Genomic DNA, 11,611 nt, shown 5'->3' with positions numbered 1-11,611 from the left:
GCTTACAGTGTTGCTGAACCATTGCTTCCCCATGCCCTCGCGCCTCCCCACTCCACCCCCCACCCCTCCCACCCTGCCTCGTATTCCTTGACCAGAAGCTTTTCCTCCTCTGCCAAGAGGAATGGACCCAGGGCCCAGGTAGACTCCCATCTAGTGACACTGTTGCAGGAAAGGGCACCCCTTCCAGGGCCGTAAAGTGGGCTCTGGTCTAACACTTGGAAATGATTTGAGCACCTCTTCTGGGGCCTGAAAATGGGCTCTGGTCTAACACTCAGAAGTGAATTGTCCGAGGAGACACACGTGCTGACAAAGCAAGAGATTTTATTGGAAAGGGTGCTGGGGTGGAGAGCAGTAGGGTAAGGGAACCCAGGAGAACTGCTCTGCCACATGGCTGGTAGTCTCAGGTTTTATGGTGATGGGATTAGTTTCCAGGTTGTCTTTAACCAATCATTCTGACTCAGAGTCCTTCCTGGTAGTGCAAGCCTTGTTCAGCAAAGATGGATGCCAGAGAGGATTCTGGGAGGTGGTTGGACATGTGGTGTCTCCTTTTGATCTTTCCCAAACTCTTTCAGTTGGTGGTGGCTTATTAGTTCCATGTTCCTTACCAGGACCTCCTGACATAAAACAACACATGCAAATGGTTACCATGGTGCCTGGCCAGGGTGGGCAGTTTCAGTCAGTGTGCTTGCCCTAAAACACCAAAAGAGTTCAGGTTCCTAATCCTCCTTCCCACTCAAACTGGGCAGCAGGAACCCTCAACCCTTGATCCTCCTGTCACCCTGGATCTGGAATGTCTGTTTTTCCACCTCAGCATTTCAAGAAGCCAGATGTACTATTTGGCTTTCTCCAATAATGGGTGAGGGGGCACTTCCCAGGTGGCGCTAGTGGTAAAGAACCCACCTACCAATGTAAGCAGACATGGGTGGGTTAAGAGAAGAGGGTTTGATCCCTCCGTAGGGAAGATCCCCTGCATGAAGGCATGGCAACCCACTCCCGTATTCTTGACTGGAGAATCCCAGAGGAGCTTGGCGAACTACAGTCTATAGGGATGCAAAGAATCAGACATGACTGAAGTGACTTAGTATACAATCATAAGGAAGAGACCACTTAAAATTCTTGTCAGGTTAGCGCTTTCCCTTGTTCTAACCTCTCCTCAACCTGCTCCTTCTCAGAACCTCCTCTCGTGGTATTCTTTTCCCCTGAAGCCCTTACCTGCACCTAAATGGCCAGAAAGTTAGGTATCAGGAAAGAGTGCTGGAAGTGGAAAGTGAAACATTATCTTTCTTCTGTGTATGTTCACATTAAATTTTTTAAATTTTAAATGCTTTGTTTTTGCATTTCAGAAATACAGTACTTACATTTGTAGGGGAGGAAGAATATGGGTATTTATCCTCAGATTTCTCTTTTCGTTGTAGTGCTTTACTATTTGGCTAAATTAACATGTATCAAATAGAAAATATTTTCCATCAGCTACAAAAGAAAGAGCAATTTTTAAAAACATGCTAATTGTTCACAATCTTTAAGACACACTCTTTGGAGAGTAAAGTAACACAATAAAAATAAGATTTTCTACTAAATAGGAAATTCTTCATAACTTGGTCATGTTTATCATTTAAAGAATGCTTCTGGTGATACTTCCCAAATAGTTTTTAAAAATTGGGTGAATTCGTTTGAAATTTTTAAACCTAAATTTTTCTAAAAGAAATCCACATTTTAGATGTTCAGCAAATTAATCCATGTAGAGCCTAGTAAATGTCCTATTTCTGTCTTGTTTTAGAAAAATGAGCTATCTCTTCCACTTTGAGGCATTTTAATCTTTATAAATGTGAATTAGTTCAGTTGTGTCCTGTCAGAGGGATGCAGCCTGCTAGGCCTCTCACCTCTGGCCTCTTTACCTCCAGGAAACCCAGGAGAAGTCTAGCCTTGCAGAAGGGTTGCTGCCTGCCAGCCCATCCCCACCTAGATGGCTCTTCAGCCAGACTTCCAAAGAACTCTCACCCACTAACCATATTAATTAACTTAGACAAGGTGTTCTCAACAAGAGAAGTCTGTGGACCACCTGAAATTTTATGCAAATTTGTACAAGTTTGGGCTAGTGGGGTACATGCACTTTTGTGGGAAGACGGTTTGTACCTTAGGTACCTGAGAAAGCCTATACATTAGCAGGGCAACATGATGGGGAAACTGAAGCTGTGAAGTAGAGACAAGACAAAGGAGGAGAAGGAGATATGAGGGGAAGGGAGAAGAGACTGAGTCCAAAGCTGAGCCAAGTTAATAGTAAAACACTACAGTGCTCAGGTCCTGGCTCCCAGAGTTGCATTCAAAACTGGCTGTCAATTCTCAGATCCCCTTAGGATCCTAGTCTTCTCTCACTTCAGTTCAGTCACTCAGTCGTGTCCAACTCTTTGCGACCCCATGGAACTGCAGCACACCGGGCTTCCCTGTCCATCACCAACTCCCAGAGCTTCTTCAAACTCATGTTCATCAAGTCGGTAGTGCCACCCAACTATCTTATCCTCTGCCGTTCCCTTCTCCTCCTGCTTTCAATCTTTCCCAGCATCAGGGTCTTTGCCAATGAGTCAGTTCTTCGCATCAGGTGGCCAAAGTATTGGAGTTTCAGCTTCAGCATCAGTCCTTCCAATGAATATTCAGGGTTGATTTCTTTTAGGATTGACTGGTTTGATCTTGCAAGTCCAAGGGGCTCCCAAGAGTCTTCTCCAACACCAGAGTTCAAAACCATCAATTTTTCAGCACTCAGCTTTCTTTACAGTCCAACTCTCACATCTATACGTGATTACTGGAAAAACCATAGCCTTGACTAGATGGACCTTTGTTGGCAGAGTAATGTCTCTGCTTTTTGTATGCTGTCTAGGTTGGTCATAGCTTTTCTTCAAAGGAGCAAGCGTCTTTTAATTTCATGGCTGCAGTCACCATCTGCAGTCCTTCTGGAGCCCAAGAAAATAAAGTCTGTCAGTGTTTCCATTGTTTCCCCATCTATTTCACATGAAGTGATGGGACCAGCTGCCATGATCTTTATTTTTTGAATGTTGAGTTTTAAGACAATTTTTTCACTCTCCTCTTTCACTTTCATCAAGAGGCTCTTTAGTTCCTCTTTACTTTCAGCCATAAGGGTGGTGTTATCTGCATATTTAAGGTTATTGATATTTCTCCTGGAAATCTTGATTCCAGCTTGTGCTTCATCCAGCACCATTTTGCATGATGTACCCTGCATATAAGTTAAATAATCAGAATGACAATATACAACCTTGATGTACTCCTTTCCCAATTTGGAACCAGTCTGTTGTTCCATGTCCAGTTCTAACTGTTGCTTCCTGACCTCTGTACAGATTTCTCAGGAGGCAGATCAGGTGGTCTGGTATTCCCATCTCTTTAAGAATGTTCTACAGTTTGTTGTGATCCACATAGTCAAATGTTTTGGCATAGTCAATAAAGTAGAAGTATATGTTTTTCTGGAACTCTCTTGCTTTTTTGATAATCCAGTGGATGTTGGCAATTTGATCTCTGGTTCCTCTGCCTTTTCTAAATCCAGCTTGAACTTCTGGAAGTTCATAGTTCATGTATTGCTGAAGCCTGGCTTGGAGGATTTTGAGCATTATTTTGCTAGCATGTGAGATGAGTGCATTGTGTGGTAGTTTGAGCATGCTTTGGCATTGCCTTTCTTAGGGATTGAAATGAAAACTGACCTCTTCCAGTCCTGTGGCCACTGCTGAGTTTTCCAAATTTGCTGGCATATTGAGTGCAGCACTTTCACAGCATCATCTTGTAGGACTGCAAGCAGCTGTACAAGACTGAAGCAACTGAGCACAAGTGAGCACATAAATGACGTATAACACTATATTAGTTTCAGGTGTAAAATATGGTGATTCAATATTTGTATATATGGCAAAGTGATCACCATGATAAATCTAGTTCACATTCATACACTATTTTATAGTTTCAAGAACACTTGTGAATAGATGATATAGCTGGAAAAGCAGAATCCCCATCATTGAGGCCTTTCAGAGAAAGGGCTTATGGAAAGGGTAGACTGCCAGGTCAATAGGAGCTCAGAGAAGGCAAAGGCCAGTTAGTCCAAAATAGTCAGAGGAAGCCTCATGGAAGTAAAAGACCTTGACCTAGGCCTCACAGGGTGGGCAGGACGTAGATGGAGGGTGGGAAGGGAAGAGACCAGTCTGACTGTATCCTGACCCCATGTCCTTACCATTACCCTGGCCTGTTTTAAGCTTCCTTGCTGGGTCAGGTTCATTGTTCCTTTTTCTGGGTATTTATATCTATTGACAGTGGCTATTGTCTGAAAGCAGGTACAGTGAAAGTACTTTTTGACAAGCTCTGCACTACCCCCAAGGACTTTCTCACTTATTTCCAGGTTATAGACTCTGAATTGGTCAATCTTTCTGGATAGTTCTTGAAAGTGAAAGTGTTAATCACTCGGTCGTGTCCAACTCTTTGTGATCCCATGAACAGTAGTCTACCAGGCTCCTCTGTCCATGAAATTCTCCAGGCAACAATACTGGAATGGGTAGTCATTTGCTTCTCCAGGGGATCTTCCCAGGTCTCAAGCACGTCCCAGGTGTCAAGCACTGCAGACAGATTCTTTAAGGTTTGAGCCTTCAGGGAAGCCCTTTAGTTCTTCAGTTCAGTTCAGTCGCTCAGTCGTGTCCAACTCTATGCAACCCCATAAGTCACAGCACGCCAGACCTCCCTGTCCATCACCAACTCCCGGAGTTCACCCAAACTCATGTGCATCGAGTCAGTGATGCCATCCAGCCATCTCATCCTCTGTCATCCCTTTCTCCTCCTGCCCCCAATCCCTCTCAGCATCAGGGTCTTTTCCAATGAGTCAACTCTTCGCATGAGGTGGCCAATGTACTGGAGTTTCAGCCTCAGCATCAGTCCTTCCAATGAACACCCAGGACTGATCTCCTTCAGAATGAACTGGTTGGATCTCCTTGCAGTGCAAGGGACTCTCAAGAGTCTTCTCCAACACTACAGTTTAAAAGCATCAATTCTTCGGTGCTCAGCTTTCTTCACAGTCCAACTCTCACATCCATACATGACCACTGGAAAAACCATAGCCTTGACTAGATGGACCTTTGTTCGCAAAGTAATGTCTCTGCTTTTCAATATGCTATCTAGGTTTGTCATAACTTTCCTTCCAAGGAGTAAGCGTCTTTTAATTTCATGGCTGCAATCACCATCTGCAGTAATTTTGGAGCCCAAGAAAATAAAGTCTGACACTGTTTCCACTGTTTCCCCATCTATTTCCCATGAAGTGATGGGACCAGATGGCATGATCTTCATTTTCTGAATGTTGAGCTTTAAGCCAACTTTTTCACTCTCCTCTTTCACTTTCATCAAGAGGGTTTTGAGTTCCTCTTCACTTTCTGCCATAAGGGTGGTGTCATCTGCATATCTGAGGTTATTGACATTTCTCCCAGCAATCTTGATTCCAGCTTGTGCTTTTTCCAGCCCAGCGTTTCTCATGATGTACTCTGCATGTAAGTTAAATAAGCAGGGTGACAATAAACAGCCTTGACGTACTCCTTTTGCTATTTGGAACCAGTCTGTTGTTCCATGTCCAGTTCTAACTGTTGCTTCCTGACCTGCATATAGGTTTCTCAAGAGGCAGGTCAGATGGTGTAGTATTCCCATCTCTTTCAGAATTTTCCACAGTCTATTGTGATCCACACAGTCAAAGGCTTTGGCATAGTCAATAAAGCAGAAATAGATGTTTTTCTGGAACTCTCTTGCTTTTTCGATGATCCAGCAGATGTTGGCAATTTGATCTCTGGTTCCTCTGCCTTTTCTAAAACCAGTTTGAACATCTGGAAGTTCACAGTTCATGTATTGCTGAAGCCTGGCTTGGAGAATTTTGAGCATTATTTTACTAGCATGTGAGATGAGTGCAATTGCACAGTAGTTTGAGCATTCTTTGGCATTGCCTTTCTTTGAGATTGGAATGAAAACTGACCTTTTCCAGTCCTGTGGCCACTGCTGAGTTTTCCAAATTTGCTGGCATATTGAGTGCAGCACTTTCACAGTATCATCCTTCAGGATTTGAAATAGCTCAACTGGAATTCCATCACCTCCACTAGCTTTGTTCGTAGTGATGCTTCCTAAGGCCCACTTGACTTCACATTCCAGGATGTCTGGCTCTAGGTGAGTGACCACACCATCGTGATTATCTGGGTCATGAAGATCTTTTTTGTACAGTTCTGCTGTGTATTCTTGCCACCTCTTCTTAATATCTTCTGCTTCTGTTAGGTCCATAAAATTTCTGTCATTTACTGAGCCCATCTTTGCATGAAATATTCCCTTGGTATCTCTAATTTTCTTGAAGAGATATCTAGACTTTCCCGTTCTATTGTTTTCCTCTATTTCTTTGCATTGATCGCTGAAGAAGGCTTTCTTATCTCTCCTTGCTATTCTTTGGAACTCTACATTCAGATGCTTATATCTTTTCTTTTCTCCTTTGCTTTTTGCTTCTCTTCTTTTCACAGCTATTTGTAAGGCCTCCCCAGGCAGCCTTTTGCTTTTTTGCATTTCTTTTCCATGGGGATGGTCTTGATTCCTGTCTCCTGTACAATGCTATGAACCTCTGTCCATAGTTCATCAGGCACTCTGTCTATCACATCTAGTCCCTTAAATCTATTTGTCACTTCCACTGTATAATCATAAGGGATTTGATTTAGGTCATACCTGAATGGTCTAGTGGTCTTCCCTACTTTCTTCAATTTAAGTCTGAATTTGGCAATAAGGAGTTCATGATCTGAGCCACAGTCAGCTCCTGGTCTTGTTTTTGCTGACTGTATAGAACTTCTCCATCTTTGGCTGCAAAGAATATAATCAGTTTGATTTCAGTGTTGAGCATCTGGTGATGTCCATGTGTAGAGTCTTCTCTTGTGTTGTTGGAAGAGGGTGTTTGCTATGACCAGTGCATTCTCTTGGCAAAACTCTATTAGCCTTTGCCCTGCTTCATTCCGTATTCCAAGGCCAAATTTGCCTGTTACTCCAGGTGTTTCTTGACTTCCTACTGTTGCATTCCAGTCCCCTATAATGAAAAGGACATCTTTTTTGGGTGTTAGTTCTAAAAGATCTTGTAGGTCTTCATAGAATCATTCAACTTCAGCTTCTGCAGAGTTACTGGTCGGTGCACAGACTTGGATTACTGTGATATTGAATGGTTTGCCTTGGAAATGAACAGAGATCATTCTGTCATTTTTGAGATTGCATCCAAGTACTGCATTTCGGACTCTTTTGTTGACCATGATGGCTACTCCATTTCTTTTAAGGGATTCCTCCCCACAGTAGTAGATATAATGGTCATCTGAGTTAAATTCACCCATTCCAATCCATTTTAGTTTTCTGATTCTTAGAATGTTGACGTTCACTCTTGCCATCTCCTGTTTGACCACTTCCAATTTGCCCTGATTCATAGACCTGACATTCTGGGTTCCTATGCAATATTGCTCTTTACAGCATCGGACCTTGGTTCTATCATCAGTCACATCCACAACTGGGTATTGTTTTTGCTTTGGCTCCATCCCTTCATTCTTTCTGGAGTTATTTCTCCACTGATCTCCAGTAGCATATTGGGCACCTACCAACCCAGGGAGTTCCTCTTTCAGTATCCTATCATTTTGCCTTTTCATACTGTTCATGGGGTTCTCAAGGCAAGAATACTGAAGTGGTTTGCCATTCCCTTCTCCAGTGGACCACATTCTGTCAGACCTCTCCACCATGACCTGCCCGTCTTGGGTGGCCCCAGACAGCATGGCTTAGTTTCATTGAGTTAGACAAGGCTGTGGTCCATGGACCACATGTGGTCCATGTGGCTAGTTTTCTGTGATTATGGTTTCATTGTGTCTGCCCTCTGATGCCCTCTTGCAACACCTACCATCTTACTTGGGTTTCTCTTACCTTGAATGTAGGGTATCTCTTCATGGCTGCTCCACCAAAGCACAGCCACTGCTCCTTACCTTGGACGAGGGGTATCTCCTCACAGCAGCCCCTCCTGACCTTGAACGTGGAGTAGCTTCTCTTGGCCCTCCTGCACCCGCGTTTAGTTCTTAGGCAATTGCTAAGCACTTAAATATGCATTCCCTTTGAGCCTGTAAATCCATTCTTAGGTATTCACCCTGAGGTGAACCCACAGGGGATAGGGCTCACTCTCAAGAGGATAGACCTGAAGAAAAGGCATAAGCAAGTCTTGCATTTCCTCTCCAGGTCCTTTGGACAGAATACTCTAGGGTCCTAGATATCTAGAACATGGTCTAGAAGGATAGAAGTGAAGGTTCCAGGTTGGCATATCTTCTTGCTCATCGGCTCTTTGGTACCTGGGGAAGACAGCATCCAGAGGAGCAAACTGATTACTTCCTGGCAAATATCACCACTGAGAGAGTCAGTTCCTAGGCAGGTTGATAAGGAGTCTAGGGGTCCCCAAGGAGAGAGGAGTCTGGAATTCTCAAGGAGGAAGAAAGGACAAACTTTTTTTCTTTCTCCACATTCCTTATGATTATATAACAATAATGTATCCTGCCTAAGGACAGTCTTTGGATTCAACCTTCTGTTATCTTAAAATGTAAATTATGTGAGTAGACCTGGTCTTTACAAGGATGTATCTTGCCTGAGGACAGTGTTATCTTAAAATGTAAATTATGGGAGTAGGTCTGATGAGGTCTTTACAACCTCCAGATATTCTTTGGATTATATAACTTCATTGTTAACACTAGCAAGCGGGTACTCTTTCTGCCCCCTTCTGATGCCTATGTGAGAAGCTTTCTCTATCTCCTTTATACTTTAATAAAACTTTATTACACAAAAGCTCTGAGCGATCAAGCCTCGTCTCTGGCCCCGGATTGAATTCTTCTCCGGGGGCCCAGAATCCCGGTGTATTCGCGTGATTCAACAACAACTTTTCACCACCAAGACTCTGGAGTCAAACATGATTTTTTTTCATTTTGAATCCTTTTCCCCAAATGAAATCCTAATATAATTATTTTTTTTGATAGTGAAAATATATTTTATTTTTTAATACAATAGCTGCCAGCAATATACTGGTTCCAGAGAGAGAAAAGAAAATACAAGCATTCTACAATAAGCTTTCATTTTCCTTTTCAAGTAATTAAAAAAAATGCTTCAATTCTGTTCAAGTTTATGATTTGGGGGAGTTGAAATTTTTTTCCATAATAAAAGTATAATTTTGAAAGCCCCAACCTTGGTAATTTGTAAAGGATGGGATAAAAATGATGATACAGTATAATAATGAATGTTTCTCTCTCTCTGAATCAAATACTGATTATAACCAGTGTAAGAAATTGGTTAATCAATAAATTTGATGAAATGTGTATCAAAATGTTCATGAAAAAATACATTTCTATTTCTTCTCATTTTTACCATGTAGATATTTTCTAAATGGATTATTTTAAATGCACAGAAATAAAAGCTATCTACACGCAGCTCTAAAGAGATTCAAAACAACAGAAGTAAATGTGCCTAAATTCTAAAGTCAAACAAATGAGTGTAAGAATAAATGTCAGAAACCTCTTCATTGTATACAGATTGCTCAAGGGTTTAAAGATAGTTGTATAAGCCAAAGTTACCAAGAAATAAAATCTTGTATGAATTTTATCACAAAAGTCAACAATCTTGGTAAAAGGAAATAACAGAACTATACAGAAAATCCACATCTATATTTTTTTTTAAAGGGAGAAGTTATATCAACTGAAATAGTAGACAGCCTTCCAAATGTTGAACACAAAAATTTCTCAGAATCCCTTGGAAACTATAAGATCTTCCATTCAGACTCTTATCTTGTTTAAGTGAAACAAAAGGGGTTTAAATGAAGGGGAGAATGATTCAGTAGTTGTAGAAATAATATCAGACTATTTCTATTACATCAACCCATACACTACATATTTTTAAAAATATAAATATAATAATAGTTTGCACTTCTAAGGCACTTATCATATGCCAGGCACTATTCTCAGGACTGTAAACATACTAACTTAACTAAAGTAATTCTGTCTTTGTTTTTTCCAGCTATAAAAGACATGAATTTGTTTAAAAACAAAAAAATAACACAGACCCCAAACTTCATCTCTTGTGCTAAAGCCAATGATACCAAACTTAGACTTAATATCCCACCTAATTGCAGTTTTAGCCTCTTCCCAGAAATGTAATCTTAAATCAACCAGCCTGGAATTTTCTGGTCAAACAACAGTAAGGTAATGTCACATAGGCCCTCTCCATTCCCCAAAGAAAGAAGTAATCTGCTTCATAAAACCCTCGCTGCTCCCTTCCTCTGCTCATGCCAGACTCTATGCAAATCCATGGACTGTAGCCCACCAGGGTCCTCTGTCCATGGGATTTTCCAGGCAAGAATACTAGAGTGGGTTGCCATTTCCAACTGAGGGATTGAACCCACCTCTCTTGCATCTCCTGCATTGGCAGGCAGATTTTTTTTTTTAATTGAAGGATAATTGCTTTTCAGAATTTTGTTATTTTCTGTCAAACCTCAACACGAATCAGCCTAGGGTATGCATATGTCCCCTCCCTCTTGAAGCTCCCTCCCATCTCCCTCCCAATCCCATCTCTTTAGATTGATACAGAGCCCATTTGAGTTTCCTGAACCATACAACAAATTCACATTGGCTATCTATATGGTAATGTAAGTTTCCATGTTACTCCTTCCATACATCTCACCCTCTCCTTCCCTCTCCCCATGTCCATAAGTCTCTTCTCTATGTCTGTTTCTCCATTGCTGCCCTATAAAATAAATTCTTCAGTACCACTTTTCTAGATTCCATATATATAACAGGCAGATTCTTGACCACTGGGCCACCTGGGAAGCCCGTCCCTTCCTCTCCCCTCCCCCCAAAATTATCCTTGTCTAAAAATAATCTTTTTATTTATTTATTTATTTATTTATTTAAAACTATATCTTTACTTTTTAACACCAAAACATTTTGGCACTATTTTAAATGTAGTTTTTCACTTTACTTAATACTTTTCTATAGTTTTTAAAAAGTAACTGAAAAAACAAAATTCGGCTGAATAAATGTGAGGAACTAATTCGCTTTATACAACAATTCATGAATAGGGCAGCAACCCACCTAGCAGCTAGCAGAGCGCTGTCAGGGGTTGTATAAAATGGAAGGTTTCTATAGGCTGGCGAGTCGGGCAAGGGAGCCATTAGCATAATAAAAGAAAGGATTGAAGCTATACCCCAATAGAAAAGTATTAACAGTAAAGTTTAAAACTACATTAAAAACAATACTTCTGTCCCAGGCCTCCCCAACTCAGCTCTTCTTTTTTTTAAAAAAAAAAACAAAAAAACAAAAAACAACCCGCTGCCAAACCAAGCCTGTTCCACAACAGCCAAGGAGCAGATTGCAGATGAAATGGAAGCTGAGGCAGGGGCAATGGATGTAGGTTAGTGTTCTTAATCCTGGGAGCAGAAGGCAAGAAAAAATTCTTGAAGAAAGTAGAAAAGTTTAGGAGCTCCAGAAAAAAAAATGCAGCCCCTCCCTAGTAATCAGAGAAAGGCAAATAACATTTCCCCCCTCTGGGATAGGCGAAAAAGATGGAC

The 11,611-nt window shown here is 41.4% G+C and overlaps 1 long non-coding RNA gene across 1 annotated transcript; it reads right to left on the bottom strand.

The window, feature by feature from the left end:
• Window positions 1-301: 301 nt before the first annotated feature.
• LOC147340861 (uncharacterized) lies at window positions 302-8,357 on the bottom strand. Its single transcript, XR_015158602.1, has 3 exons — window positions 7,942-8,357; window positions 1,359-1,470; window positions 302-614 (listed from the first exon to the last, which is right to left on the bottom strand). It is a non-coding gene; the product is annotated as an uncharacterized LOC147340861 (long non-coding RNA).
• Between the last annotated feature and the right edge of the window lie 3,254 nt (window positions 8,358-11,611).

The sequence above is a fragment of the Bos grunniens genome, chromosome X (genome assembly GCF_055505025.1).
Source record: "Bos grunniens cultivar Pamir isolate PY7600 chromosome X, Bosgru_T2T1.0, whole genome shotgun sequence".
In the NCBI taxonomy this organism is placed as follows: Eukaryota; Metazoa; Chordata; class Mammalia; order Artiodactyla; family Bovidae; genus Bos; species Bos grunniens.
Note: the sequence above shows the minus strand (reverse complement) of the source record. Positions and strands in the feature narration are given on the sequence as shown.